Raw genomic sequence first — 14954 nt, 5'->3', positions numbered from 1 at the left:
GCTGACATTTGCGCACATTTGGACCTGGAAATTTGGGATTTTGTGCAGAATTTGATAAATTTCTGCATTATTTGCCTGTGCAGTGGCTGGTCTATATCAAAACAGCAGAGGATTATTGCTGGTTATGCAAGAACAGCAGTGTATTTACCGATTTAGCTTGTGCTCTTGCAATTCAGTGCTTTTACACTTGTACTTGTGATAAAATGGCTGCAACTTCTTCCAGTTCTGACATTAAAAGTTTGATGGAAATCAAGCGATTTGATGGTCAGGGCTTTGATCTTTGGAAAGATCGTATGCAGGGCATACTGTTCTTAAAGGATTGTGAGGATGCTTTGCAAATGGATAAACCCGCACAAATGTCTGAGGCGGATTGGGCCAAAGTCAATAAAAGGGCTGTGGCTTATATAAAGATGGGTGTCACTGATGACATTTTGACAGACATTAAGGGTTTAGACACTGGTCATGCAATATGGGAGAAGTTGAAGACTACCTATGAGATCACCACACCTGTTAATCAGGTGCATTTAATGCGCAAGTTGGTGAATATGCGGCTGGATGTGTCCAAGCCTGCAACTGAGCACTTGAGTGCATTTACTGGCATTTTAAATCAGCTCAAGGATGCAAGTTTGGATTTTGATGATAAGTTGAGGGCGATCTTTTTGATCATGACATTGCCTGACTCTTGGGAGACTTTGGTTGTTTCTCTCAGCAATAACCCCAATCTCACATATGATGGTGTGAGGGGTTCGATCTTAAATGAAGAAATTAGACGTAAGTCTAGTGGAGAAGGCAGCAACTCAGCTTATAATGTTAGAGGCAGGGCTGAAAAGAAAAATGCAAATGCTGGACAGAGAAGCAAGAGCAAGAGCAAAGGAAAAGAAAAGAGTGATGTTACATGCTATCAGTGTGGTCGGAAGGGCCACAAGAAGCCTGATTGCAGGTATTACAAGAAGGAACAAGAGAGAAAGAAGAATGGAGGAGACAAAAAGAAGAAAGAGGAAAAGACAGATGCATCTGAGGCAGGTAAAGGCAAGGAAAAGGCCAATGTGGCCTCTAGTGTTGTCATAGAGGAGCTCTCAGATGCAGAGGCTGATGTATTATGTGCAGTGGATTATGATGCCCTTGTATGTCACATGCAGGATATGCAGATCACCAAGGCTGATGTGATTGATGCACTTTTATCAGTTGATGATGGTCTCACTCAGACTTGGATTGTAGACTCTGGTGCCTCTTTCCATGTGACTCCATGCTTGGAGTATTTTGCTACTTTTGATGCAAGCTGTTATGGCAAGGTTTACCTTGGAAATAATCATGCTTGCAGCATTGATGGGATTGGCACCATACACTTGTCTTTGGATAATGGGCAAGAACTTGTGTTGAAAGATGTCAGATATGTATCTGGCATCAAGAAGAGTTTACTATCTATTGGACAGCTTGACTTGCATGGTTACACCACATTGTTTGGTGGTGGTTTGTGGAAATTAAAAAGGGGTTCCATGCTGATTGCTAAAGGAACCAAGAAGGGCACTTTGTATTGTCTGCACTGTAAAGCCTTGAATGGCAAGTTTCTTGCACTTGCTGAAATTGGCTGTCATTTGGAGTTATGGCATAAGAGATTAGGCCATATGAGCCAGAAAGGACTTGATGTTCTTACCTCTTTGAAGAGGGTTGATGGAAAAGGCTCTAAACTTGATTTTTGTAATGACTGTTAGTTTGGAAAGCAAATGAAAAATTCATTTTACTCTGGTGTCTCCCATAAGTCAAATGTCTTGGACTTAGTGCATTCTGATGTATGTAGCATGCCTTTGAAATCGTTGGGTGGTGCTGCATACTTTGCCTCTTTTATTGATGATTGTTCCAGGAAGATTTGGGTTTATTTGTTGAAAAAGAAAAGTGAAGTGTTTGCTGTTTTTAAAACTTTTCATGCATTCGTGACCACTCAAACAGGTAGAAAGTTGAAATGCTTGAGAACTGATAATGGGGGTGAGTTCACGTCTAATGAATTTAAGTCCTTTTGTGACTTGCATGGGATCAAGAGGGAGCTTACAGCCCCTTACAGCCCTTCTTCAAATGGTGTGGCTGAAAGATACAATAGGACTCTATGTGAGAGAGTGCGGTGCATGCTGTCCACTGCTAATCTCCCTCATGAATTTTGGGGAGAGACACTTAAAACCGCGGTTCACATTTGCAACCGCTCTCCAAACAGGTCCCTAAATAATGGCATCCCTGAGGAGGTTTGGTCTGGCAAACCGGCCTCATATAACCATTTACGAATATTTGGCTGTGATGCTTTTGTGCATGTTAGAAATGAGCTGAGGAATAAACTTGACCCGAAATCCACCAAAGGCATTTTCATGGGCTATGGTGATGAGGGTGAATTTGGCTACAGAGTGTGGCTACCTCAATCCAAGAAAATTGTTCGCAGCCGTAATGTTGTGTTTAATGAGGCAAAGTTGCTGAAAAGTACTTTAGCCTCTGATGAAGACATGAAAAAGGTCAAATTTCAGAATTCGCAGCCACCTATTACTTCAAATGATGAGCCTCATGGTGCTGTACCACAGGCTGAAACTGATGATCAGCCGGTTATCTTTGAGCCAAATGATGATGGACAGCAAATAGAAGCACAGGGAGGTCATGGACAGCAAGATAGACTTGCTGATTATAAAAATGCAGGTGCTGGAAATGAAAATGAAGGTGCTGTACAGCATGAACAGCATGCTGAAAATGGCTTACAACAGCCAAAAAATGCTGAAAATAACATGCCTCCAGATGTAGATCCGATTCCTGAGAATGTAGATCATTGGGTACGCAGGTCTACACGCCCAAGAAGGCAGCCACATAGGTATGACCCCTCTTTGCATTATGTGATGCTTACTGAGGAGGGTGAGCCTCTGACATATAAAGAGGCTAAGTCATGCAAATTCAGCAATAAGTGGGAGCTAGCTATGCAGGAAGAGATTAAATCTCTGTATGCTAATGATACTTGGGATCTTGTGTCGTTGCCCAAAGGAAGAAAGCCTCTTCCAAACAAATGGGTTTACAAAGTAAAGACAGTTGATGGGAAACCCAAGTACAAGGCAAGATTGGTTGCCAAAGGGTATACACAGAAGGAAGGGATTGACTTCCAGGAGGTCTTCTCACCTGTCATGAAGATGACCACACTACGTGTGCTTTTTGCTCTCACTGCTGTATTGGATTTAGAGCTGTACCAAATGGATGTGAAAACAGCTTTTCTGCATGGTGACATTGATGAGGAAATCTACATGAAACAACCCGAGGGTTTTATAGTTCTTGGAAAAGAGCAGTTGGTGTGTAAACTAAAACGCAGCTTATATGGGCTGAAACAAGCACCACGGCAGTGGTACAAAAAGTTTGACACTTTTATGCTCTCTCATGGGTTTACGCGCAGCCATGCAGATCATTGTTTATATATGAAAAAGGATACAGATGGCAGCCCTATCATACTTGTTTTGTATGTGGATGATATGTTGCTAGCTGGGAAGAGAAAGACTAGCTTGGATGCTCTCAAAGATCAGCTGAAATCGTCTTTTTCCATGAAAGATTTGGGGAATGCAGAGCATATATTGGGCATGAGGATTCGTAGAGATAGAACGCAGAAATTGTTGTTCTTATCTCAAGAAAAGTACATTGAAAAGGTACTGGACAGATTTAACATGGCTGAAGCTAAGCTTCTCGGAGTACCCTTACCTCCATACCTTAAGCTTAGTAAAGCCAACAGCCCAAAAGATGACATGGAAGCCAATGCTATGAAGGGAGTCCCTTATGCATCAGCTTGTGGCTCTCTTATGTATGCTATGGTGGCTACTCGTCCAGACATTGCTCATGCAGTGGGAGTTGTCAGCAGGTTTATGTCAAATCCTGCCAAACCACATTTGGAGGCTGTCAAGAGTATTCTTAGATATCTGAAGGGTACACAAAGAAAGTGTATTTGCTATGGGCAGGGTGCACTTAATCTGTAAGGTTATTGTGATGCAGACATGGCAGGTGACTTAGACACTCGCAGGTCCACTAGCGGGTATGTCTTTACAGTTGCTGGAGGGGCCGTCTCTTGGTGCTCCAGGTTGCAGAACATCATCGCACTGAGTAATACTGAAGCTGAATACATATCAGCTACTGAAGCTTCTAAGGAAGCTATATGGTTGAGCAAACTCGCAGAGGATCTCGGCATGTCTATGAGTACTCCAGTGTTGGGATGTGATAGCCAGAGTGATGTGTATCTGGCTAAAAATGCCATGTATCATTCACGCACAAAGCATATTGATGTGCGATATCACTTTATCAGACAGATTCTGGAGGATGGTCTAATCACATTGACCAAGATCAAAACACAGGACAACCCTGCAGATATTCTCACTAAAAGTCTAGGCAAGGCTCAGCATGAGCATTGCATACGACTAGTGGGAGTTGGTTAAAGGTTCACTCCGGACCTTTAAGTGGGAGGTTGTTGGGATGTAAAGGTCCTTTATTCACCTCCGTGTATTTTACACGTGTATTGTTATGTTGTACATGTGAATGCACCCTTACGGGCCCTAAGTATAAATACATTTTATTCTTTGTGTACCAACACATTGTTGGTACACCCAAAATCTGTTCGTCACTCTTACTCTCACTCACTCACCTGTTCACTTCCTCTGCTGCAAATCTTCACGCTTCCGCTACCCGCGCGCAAGGTCCTTTATTCACCTCCGTGTATTTTACACGTGTATTGTTATGTTGTACATGTGAATGCACCCTTACAGGCCCTAAGTATAAATACATTTTATTCTTTGTGTACCAACACATTGTTGGTACACCCAAAATCTGTTCGTCACTCTTACTCTCACTCACTCACCTGTTCACTTCCTCTGCTGCAAATCTTCACGCTTCCGCTACCCGCGCGCTCCAACAGAGGATTGGGTACCTGTTATTTATGGTGCTCTTGTTAAGGCCTCTATAATCAATGTAGATCCTAAATGAACTATATTTCTTCTTAACAAGTAATACGGGAGAAGTAAAAGGTGACTAACTAGGCTAAATAAGCCCCATTTCCAACAAGTCGTTAACCTATTTTTCCACTTCTCTCTCATACTTTGACAACCTGTAAGGTGGTTTGTTAATAGATTTAATGTCACATGCCAATTCAATAGGATGGTCCACTTCTCCCTTAGAAGATAATGATATAGGAGTCTGAAATATGTCCTTAAACTCACCCAAAATTTTACACAAATATGGATCCTACTCCTTGGATGAAGATTACTGATTTTCATCTGCCTTCGAAAGAAAAAGTTTGAAAATACAAGGCATAGCATTGATTTACTTTTTCATCTTTTTCTTGCCGATTATTTCCATTTGTTTCTTCTCTATGCCATTAAGTGCTACTTGCTGCCCATTCCAAGTAAACTCCATAGACATATGATTGAGATACAAAGAAAATTTACCAAGCTGTTTGAGTGATGTCAATGGGACCCCTATCTAGGACAATCTCCCCCCCTCTGCCATGGTGGCCATGCCACATAGAGCAACCATCGTTTTTGCCACCCAGCGTATAAGGTTCTCTATTTGGTTGAGGCGGCCGGGCCCCTCGCTCCAAGTTCTCAAGTCGGCATGACTCGCTGGAGTTGAGACTCATGAGAAGAGGTGGTATTGGCCCGTGTCACCCCCATGGCGCCATGGTCCAAGGTGGTTAAAAGTGGATTCTTGTGAGCCCAGAACTCTTCCGTGGCACGATCTGGCGACTCCAAGCGCCAAGTTACCGAAGTGCGAGTTAGACCAACGTGTTACACAGGCTATGGGCGAGCCGCGGCACAATAGGGATATCTAAGGCATGATGGCCTAGTAACGAGACACGACCCAAAGGGTGCATGCTGTGACGTGATGGCGTCTTCTTGGCATATCTTTCGAGTTGGCTTCTGCTGCATATTCTAGACACAACACGGTGTTGCATGCCTGCGGACCATGCACTTATGCAGGTTTCCACGCTCGGACCCGTGGAACCGAGTAGGCATCATAACACTAAGTCCATCATAATGGTACAATACTAATATCATTAGAAGATTGATTACTTTGCCATTTGCTACCCAAGTTGTTGAGTAATGCAAACGTATGATTGTGTTGTCTAAACTTTTCCAAATGGATAATTATTTGCCTAAACTTATTACCTATCATATGATTTAATTGGATGATGCATTCATTCATGCTGCCAATCCTTTGTGAGAGTTGTTGATACTCATTTGAGTCATGGGATACATTAGCTTCAACCATAGGATCAAAAACATAAGAGTTCTTGGCCAATGTGCCTCTTCATTTGTAGTGCTATTGCCCATAAAATTTTTGCCCTTGGTTTGTTACCACCATGGTTGAATTAACCTCTGCATGATACTTATTGAATTCCTTATTCGTATTTGCAAGTACTTGCTCTTCTTCTTGTTTCTTTCCATTGAGATAAGTGCAATAGTAAATGGTTGCCTATCAGTAAATGGTTGATTATCTACCATATGATTTAGTTAGATGATGCCTTCATTCATGCTGCCAATCCTTTGTGAGAGTTACTGATACTCATTTGAGTCATAGGGTACATTAGCTTCAACCAAAGGTTCAAAAACATGAGGGTTCTTGGCCAATGTACCTCTTCATTTGTAGTGCTATTGCCCATAAAATTTTGCCCTTGGTTTATTTCCGCCATGATTGAATTAACCTATGCATGATACTCATCGAATTCCTCATTTATATTTTCAAGTACTTGCTCTTTCCTCTTATTTCTTGGCATTGAGATAAGTGCAATAGCAAATGACTGCCTATCAATAAATGGTTGATAACTTGAGTTGTACTTCTCCAATCCCTTGGATTTTTTACTCTCAACAAAGCTTATAATGTGGGAATAAGGAAACTTACTGAAATACCAATTGGAAATAAGTATGGGGAAGATCAAAATCAAAACAGTAAGCTCCGTCTTACTCTCCAAAAGCTCTACTATAACCACATGTTAAAAAAGAGATCATAACTTTTGAACCACATATCCATTTGCCAAACTTTTTGGCTAGAATCGAAGCTAATTTCGTCCTCTCTTCGAACGGAGCTTGAGAAACCTCTATAAGAATCAATGTACCTATTTCTATAATCAATTTTTTATGGCTGTTAAGAATGAGACAACAACCTGTCTATATCTATAAAAGCACTGTTTTAGGCCTAGTTTGCCAATTTTGACCATAGATTATCATGATACACCTATGATTACTGAAAATCAACTTGCATACCCTACAAGTACCATCAAACCACCTATGTGTGACCTATAAATTGTAAATCCCTATAATTCTTTATGCCCACTACCCAATTTTGGGACCAATCATCCTTGAATTTTTTCTACTCTTTCCCAAGAGATCTTCCATAGTCCACCACCTATGGTGAGGGATTAAACGGCAAACACGTACCTAAAGGGGCTCTGAAACTCCAAAAGGTGTGCAAAGTTCCTTTCGGGCCATCCCTACGGAGTCCTAAATAGCAAGGAAGAGTCACCTCTCTTTTGTCTTGCTATCTCGTTAGCTTACATTTTTCCTCGGTCCGTATATACATGGGAGTGCTAGTGTTCTAAAAATCAAAAATGATATGCATGACTGAATCAAAAGCTTTGGGCATTTAATGATATACAAAATTTTGAAAGATAAATGAGGACTGAGGAAGGTTTACCTTCAATAATTAGTGACTCATTGAATTACTAAACTCATCTTTTACAATTTCTTGGGATTTATCAATGTATTAGATCATTAAAAGATAAAAGATCATACATTAGCCAACACATAGGCCAAATATTGCTTAAAATTTCAAATGCCAATCTTCTTGGGTTCATGAATCAATCATTAGAAATATTAATGCAAGCAAATAAGTTGATAGGTTAAATCATCTTTATCATAATGACTAAAAATCAATCTTCAATTATTGAAAATCAAAATCCATTCAATCAATGCTAAGAATTCAATCACAAATTGAAGGTTTTTAAAACCAACTTTCCTTCTCGGAGAGGATTGTAAAACCTAATCAAGCACATAGCTACAGCAATTAATAAATGAGCACAAATTGAAATACACACATTATCACATCAATCTTGGACAATAGACACCTAGTTGGCCTTATAGCTGCACCCCTTTTAGTATTTCTTTAACTTTAATTACTGATGGATTGAGTACAAGTTGAGATTCCACAATCTCCTTTGCTAATCCCAAAGTCTCTTGTTGTACAAACAATCAACAAGCAAGTTGAACCAATTGCCCCTTGATTTTCACCCAAGCATTGCACAAATGGAACCACTAATTGTCAAATGTTGCCCCAATTCACAATGGATAGCTTAACATCTGAAATCCTTGTCAATTCCATAAATTTCATATGCAGATTTCAATGTATGATACCTTCTCCTATTGGCACAACTCCCAAGGTGGCTGCTAAATCCTACTTTTTGCAAAAATTTAGGGTGTACAGCAGAGATCCCTCTATCGTCTACCAAATTTGGCTAAGATCCACTCAAAATGGCTGAGAAATGCTGAGATCTCCAAAGAAGGGGTTGAAGGTGAGAGAAAGCCAACATGAGAGAGAAATCTGATTTTCTTTGCAAGAAAATCCTAAAATTTGCTTGTTGCTTACTCCAATCTACATTTAATGCAATCGGCTACTAGAAGCACCTCCAAAATATCGTCACCTGATCAACAATGTTGTTGCTGTAGTGACGGGTTAGGCACGGAGATCTAGACAGACAGTTGTTGCACGCAATGAGAGACAGAGAGAGTGAGATAGAGTAGAGTCGAGAGTGAGCACGTTTGTAGGTACAATGACGAGAGTGTACCTTTAGGTTTTTAGATAGATATATATGTGTAAGTGCAAGTGCTAAGGGTGTATTCATACCCAAGCACATTTAAAGCACATTTAAAGGCACGAGGCCTTTATTTCCAACAACCTCTCACCTAAAGGCAATGTGCCTGAAGAGGAGAAAAAAATCAGCTAAGTCTAGGTATGTACAAAGCTAAAATACATATATCTATCCAACTCCCATCATCTGTCGGCAATGAGCAAACCTCTTTGCTGGAAGACCCTTTGTGAGAAGGTCTGTAGGATTATCATCTGTATACACTTTGACAAGCTCAATACTCTTCCTGTCAAGTACATCTCTAATGAAGTGATACTTCACCTATATGCGCTTTGTCTTTGCATGAAAGACAAGATTCCGTGCTAGCATGATAGCACTCTAACTATCACAATGGAGAACAAGTAACTCTGAGATGCCAAGCTCTCCCACCAGACGTGAAAGCCATAAAGCCTCCTTGCATGCCTCAGTGGGCCACATACTCTGCCTCTGTAGTAGACAATGCAACACACTTTAGTAGCCTAGAGATCCAAAAGACTGCTCCTCCTGTGAAAGTAAACGCATACCCATAAGTGAACTTCTTGCAGTCCGCATGGCCAACATAGTCTGCATCCGTAAAGCCAACAACAGATGCCTTCTGCTTTCCAAAGCAGATGCACAACTCCTTTGTGCCTTTGAGGTATCTCATAATACCTTTTACTGCGTCCTAATGCTTCTTGCCAAGGGTTGCCATATATCTGCTAACCACTCCCACTGCAAAGGCAATGTCAAGACATGTAGCAACCATAGCATATATCAAACTGCCAATAGCTGAAGCATATTGTATCTTGGCCATTTCAGTCTTCTCATCATCAGATGCAGGGCTGTCCTCTGCACTGAGTTTCACATATGGAGGCAATGGAACCCCAATTATTTTCCCCCCTCCATATTGAAACGCTGCAAAACTTTAGAGATATACTCCTGCTGAGATAGATAGAGTAAGCCTTTCAATCTATCTCTGAGTATTCGCATGCCAAGAATGTGATTTGCATCACCAAGATCCTTCATGTCAAAGCTGCCATGAAGACTTTGCTTCAATGAATTCAAGGCATGAGTATCCCTACCAGCAATCAGCATATCATCAACATACAAAACCAAGATAATCAGGCTGCTATCTGCTGCCTTCTTGGTGTACAAGCAATGATCCACTTGACTTCTATGAAAGCCTTGGGACTGCATGAATGTATCAAACTTATGATACCATTCTCTTGGTGCTTGTTTCAACCCATACAAACTCCTTTTGAGTTTACATACCATTTTTTCTTTCCCTTGTTCAACAAATCCTTCAGGCTACTACATGTATATGTCTTCATGTAGATCACCATGTAAAAACGCAGTCTTTACATCCATCTGTATGAGCTCCATATCCTCAACTGCAACCAAGCCCAAAATGGTTCTCAATGTAGTCATCTTGACTACAGGAGAGAAAATCTCATCAAAGTCAATTCCATGCTCCTGCTTGTACCCCTTTGCAACCAATCTTGCTTTTACTTTGGTGAGGAACCAAAAGTGACCTTCATCTTGTAAACCCATTTGCATGAAAGGGTTTTCTGCCCTTTAGGCAACTGCACCAAGTCCCAAGTGCCATTTTTTTCAAGAGATTCCATCTCTGACAACATGGCTTTATACCATTTCTTGCTGTCATGTCTGTCCATTGCTTCCTTGAAGCAAGATGGTTCACCACAGTCTGTCAACATGACATAATCAACCACATTGTTTGCACCAAGAACAAATCTGTTAGGTTATCTAGTAGCCCTAGACGATCTCCTAACCCAATGGTCATTGTTTGTTGGTTGTTCCTGCAAATTTCCATTTTCAGCATGCTGTCCTGGCATTTTAGCCTGCAAATCAGCATTAACAGCTTGTTGTCTTGGCTGTTCCTGCACATGTAGTGGCTCATTTTCATGGGCAATAGCTGGCTGATCATTTCCAACATCATTTCTTGCATTTACAGGTTCATTTACAGCAGGTATTTGCTGCTGTACAGCAGGCACATTTTGCTGTCCAAAAGGTATTTCTTCCCGGAATACAACCCTACAAACCTCCTCAGTGTTTTCGGGCTGTTTGTGCATGCAATCTTCCCGGAAGATAACGTCATTGCTGCATACTACTTTCCTTTTCTCGGGATCCCACAATTTATACCCCATTTCACCATCATCACCATATTCTAGGAAAATGCATTTACTGGACTTTGGCTCAAGTTTGCTGCATTTTTCTTTACGAATGTGCAAAAAGCCTCGCAGCCAAACACTTTCAGATGAGCATATGAAGATGGCTTGCCCAACCACGCTTCTTGGGGAACTCCCCCCCCTGCCAAAGACCTATTTGGTGACCAATTAATTAAGTGAACGGCTATCATAATAGCCTCTGCCCAAAAACCATGGGGCAATGCAGCATGAGACAGCGTCGTACGAACCTTATCCTGTATGGTCCAATTCATGCGCTCTGCAACTCCATTTCGGAACAGATTATGAGGGGCAGTGAGCTCCCTCTTTATCCCTTTGCTGTCACAAAATGCCTAAAAGGCCTTAGACACATATTCCCCACCATTATCTGAGAGAAGACACTTAAGTATCTTATCTATTTGATTTTCAGCCAATGCCAAGAATTTTTTAAACTTGTCAAGCACTTCATCCTTGCTACGAATAGGGTAAACCCATACTTTCCGTGTAACATCATCGACAAAGGTGACAAAATATTTCTTTTCCCCTAAAGATAATCCTTGCATTTGACATATATCCCAATGTACTAACTCTAGAGGAGAAGATTTCAAAGAAAGAGACTTTTTGTGAGACGTCTGTGCATGTTTGCTATAAATACAATGATCACAATGCTCAAAATCAGCATAACGAAGACAAGACAAGTAACCCCAACCGAGAAAGCACTTTCATTCCTCTTTGACTCATGTGTCCCAACCAGCCATGCCACAAGAAACGCTTGGTTACTCGATCACGGCAACATGGTCACGCACACCAGATACATGAAGTGGATACAAAGTATCACTCTTGCAACCTGTGGCAATAACCCTAGATCCCTTACAGATCTTCCATTTTTCATCACCAAAGGTGGTATGAAAACCATCATCATCTAGCTGCCCTGTGCTAATCAAGCTCTTCTTGAGCTGAGATACATGCCGTACATGCTGAAGTGTAAAGACAAAGCCATATTGAAACTGTAACTGCACACTGCCAATACCTGAAATGTCACATGCATAGTTGTTCCCAAGATGGACAACACCATGTCGGCCCCCTGTATAGGCAGAGAACCACTCACGATGAGGGGTGACATGAAAGGAAGCACCTGAATCGAGAATAAACGTATGTATGTCATCATCTGTATCTGCAAGTAAAGCATGTGCACCAAAGTGTGAAGAGACAGAGTACATCACTCCCACTGTCACTATCATGAGTGACTACATTCACCTCTTCAATTTTTACGTTGCTCTTCTTAGGCTGCCTGTCCTTCTTTTCTTCCTTGCTATCATCTGTCTTCTTGCCTTTTCCTTTCTCTTTCTTCCATTTGTAGCAATCACGTTTAAAGTGACCCTTCTTGTCACAATGATGACATTCAACATCTTTGCTACGTGATTTACTACGTTCCTTGCTATCATATTTTCCCTTTTGTTGTGATTTGCCCCTGGTATGCAAAGCACTAGAAGACTTAATTGATGCATTGTTCTGCCGATTCATCTCTTCTATAAGAAGAGCACTCTCTACATCAACATACAAAAGGATTACATTAGAATTGCTCATAGAAGTCCTGAATATATCCCAACTCTCTGGTAGAGTGCAAAGCAAGAAAGTATCCTTAAATTCCTCATCAATTATAAACTTCAAGGCAACCAGCTAACTGAAAATGGAGTTAAACTCACTCAACTGAGTAGACATTGCTGTACCCTCTTTCATGCGCAAATCCATAAGCTTTTTCATCCAATACACTTTGCTTGCAGCACTCTTTTGTGCATACAGTTCTTCCAATCTAGTCCATATAGCATATGCAGAATCCAAACCTTCAATGTTGAACAGCAAGGCATCAGAAATCGATAGCTCTATGGTTGGGCGTGCAAGCTCATTTAACTCATCCCAATCATCCTGTTTCATGTCCGCGGGCTTTGCCCCTTTGGTTTTGATCGGCTTTGCCTGCTTCTTTTGCAATAGGATATTGTAGCATTGCTTTTGCCAAACTGCAAAGTTATGTGCGTCCTCAAGCTTCTTTATGTGCATCAGATTACTCCTGTCATTGCTACCAGCCATGATTTCCAACCCAAATGTGACCAAAAAACAGCAACTGCAGGCCCAAAACTGTAACCCAAGTGACCAAGGTACAAACAAGTACCAACCAGCAATAAATGACCAAGCAGAAGCACAGATTTCAGATCTGTAAATAAATTTTCAGAAGCATCAAACCATGTGCTACAGCATTATCCAACTGATTACAGCTGTTCCAAGGGCATATGCATCACATTACATGAGAATCCCCAAATTTTAGCTGCAATTTCTGTTGTACATGTACCCACAAGCATAAAATTTGACACGACCAGTCAAAAGCCCCAAAATTTTGTGCTCAAAGCATCAAACACACATCTGCATTTTCTCTGTCATGCATAGAGCAGGCCAATTTTGCCAAAATAGAGAAATTTCAGTAAAACCCCCAAATTTTACCAAGTGTTGATGTCCAAATTGCGTGGAATTCAACCTGCATATACATAAAATGACCAAATGCTGCATAGATTTTGCCCAAACTGCAAAAGCCCCAAATTACACGGGGTCCAATGTGCATCAATGTCAAGAAATTGGGTAAATTTCAGCCCAATTTGTGCATGTACATGAAAAGCCCCAAATGTCAGGGACATAATGTCACAAATCCTGCAATTTCTGAGACAGATTTGCTTGTCCTGCCCAAATTCCCCAAATCTGGAAAACGCCCCAAATTTCTGGGCCAAGATCGCACGAAAATTGCATTCTGGAGAAGTGTTTCTCTACTTCCAAAGCTCCTTCTTGGCACCTCAATCATTGAGATTGGGCAACTATAGCTTCAACATTGCCACTTTTCAGAGCTGCTGCCATAACTATGTCTGTGGACAACACCTATCTACCTCTGTTGAAGCAACCATATCTCATCAACCAGGCCATATCTCTTCGAGCTTTCTTCTCAAGAGTTGTTCTTCAGGTCAAGGCATACCCAGCATTTGCATTTTCCCAAATCTGGGCGCAGTTTTGACAGCGACCACTTTGAAGGCTTAGATCTCTCAACTGCAGCATAATGAGTACAAACCCTCTTAGGGGGAGTTAGACCCATTAGTGGGGTCCTCAATCTCAAAGGGTTTGAGCAGATTCAACCTGTGGAGCGCATGGGAGCTCATTTACCAGTCGCTGGTCCCTGTTTTGACAGGACAGCCATAGCCACTTACCTTCAAGCTCATTTTTCCTTCATTTTCTCTCTCCTGCCACTTAAACCAAGCCAAGGCCACTCTAATCTGAAGTTTTCAGCAAGTATTCAACCATCAAATCAACAAGGAAAAAAAGCTATGAAGAGTTTTGAAAGATCATCAAGTCAAACTCAAGCAACAAACATCAAATTTCAAACTAGTATCTTTTGATACTTCACTGCCATTGCTTGTGTCTTTTGACACATAAAAAGATCAACTCATTCCTGGTTATTCTCAGTCATTTGAAGCTAATTTGCTGCTGGTCTCTCAAGTCGAACATGGGCAAAGATTCTCCAACTGCCCGTTTCAAAAGAGTCGGGTTTCATACCTGGCAGACCCGCATCAAATTGATCCTGATGAAGAAGGGCCTCTGGGCCATTACCACTGGAAAAGAAAAGAAGCCTCGTGATGCGGATCTTGCTGTCACTTGGCAAAAGAATGATGATAAGGTTCAGGCCATTATCAAACTAGAGCTAGACTACAGCTATATCCACCATGTGAATAACTGTAAAACCTCACAGGATACATGGAAGAGACTTGACACCTTGTTTGGTGCACAGTCTAAATCATCAAAGTATGGTCTCCTAATTGAGTTTTTCAGGCTTGAATGAAGTCCAGCACATCACTTGCCACCAAGGT

General features: G+C 41.3%; 1 protein-coding gene across 2 annotated transcripts in view; it reads right to left on the bottom strand.

Annotated features, from left to right (window-relative positions):
* The window catches only part of LOC148028824 (Chaperone DnaJ-domain superfamily protein), a 45899-nt gene that overhangs the window by 20048 nt on the left and 10897 nt on the right, over window positions 1-14954 (bottom strand). The gene's annotated exons all lie outside the window — the stretch shown is intronic.

Source organism: Lygodium microphyllum, chromosome 11, assembly GCF_053477565.2.
Source record: "Lygodium microphyllum isolate KBCC chromosome 11, Lygodium_microphyllum_v1.1.10, whole genome shotgun sequence".
In the NCBI taxonomy this organism is placed as follows: domain Eukaryota; kingdom Viridiplantae; phylum Streptophyta; class Polypodiopsida; order Schizaeales; family Lygodiaceae; genus Lygodium; species Lygodium microphyllum.
This window is presented reverse-complemented; position numbering and strand designations above follow the sequence as displayed.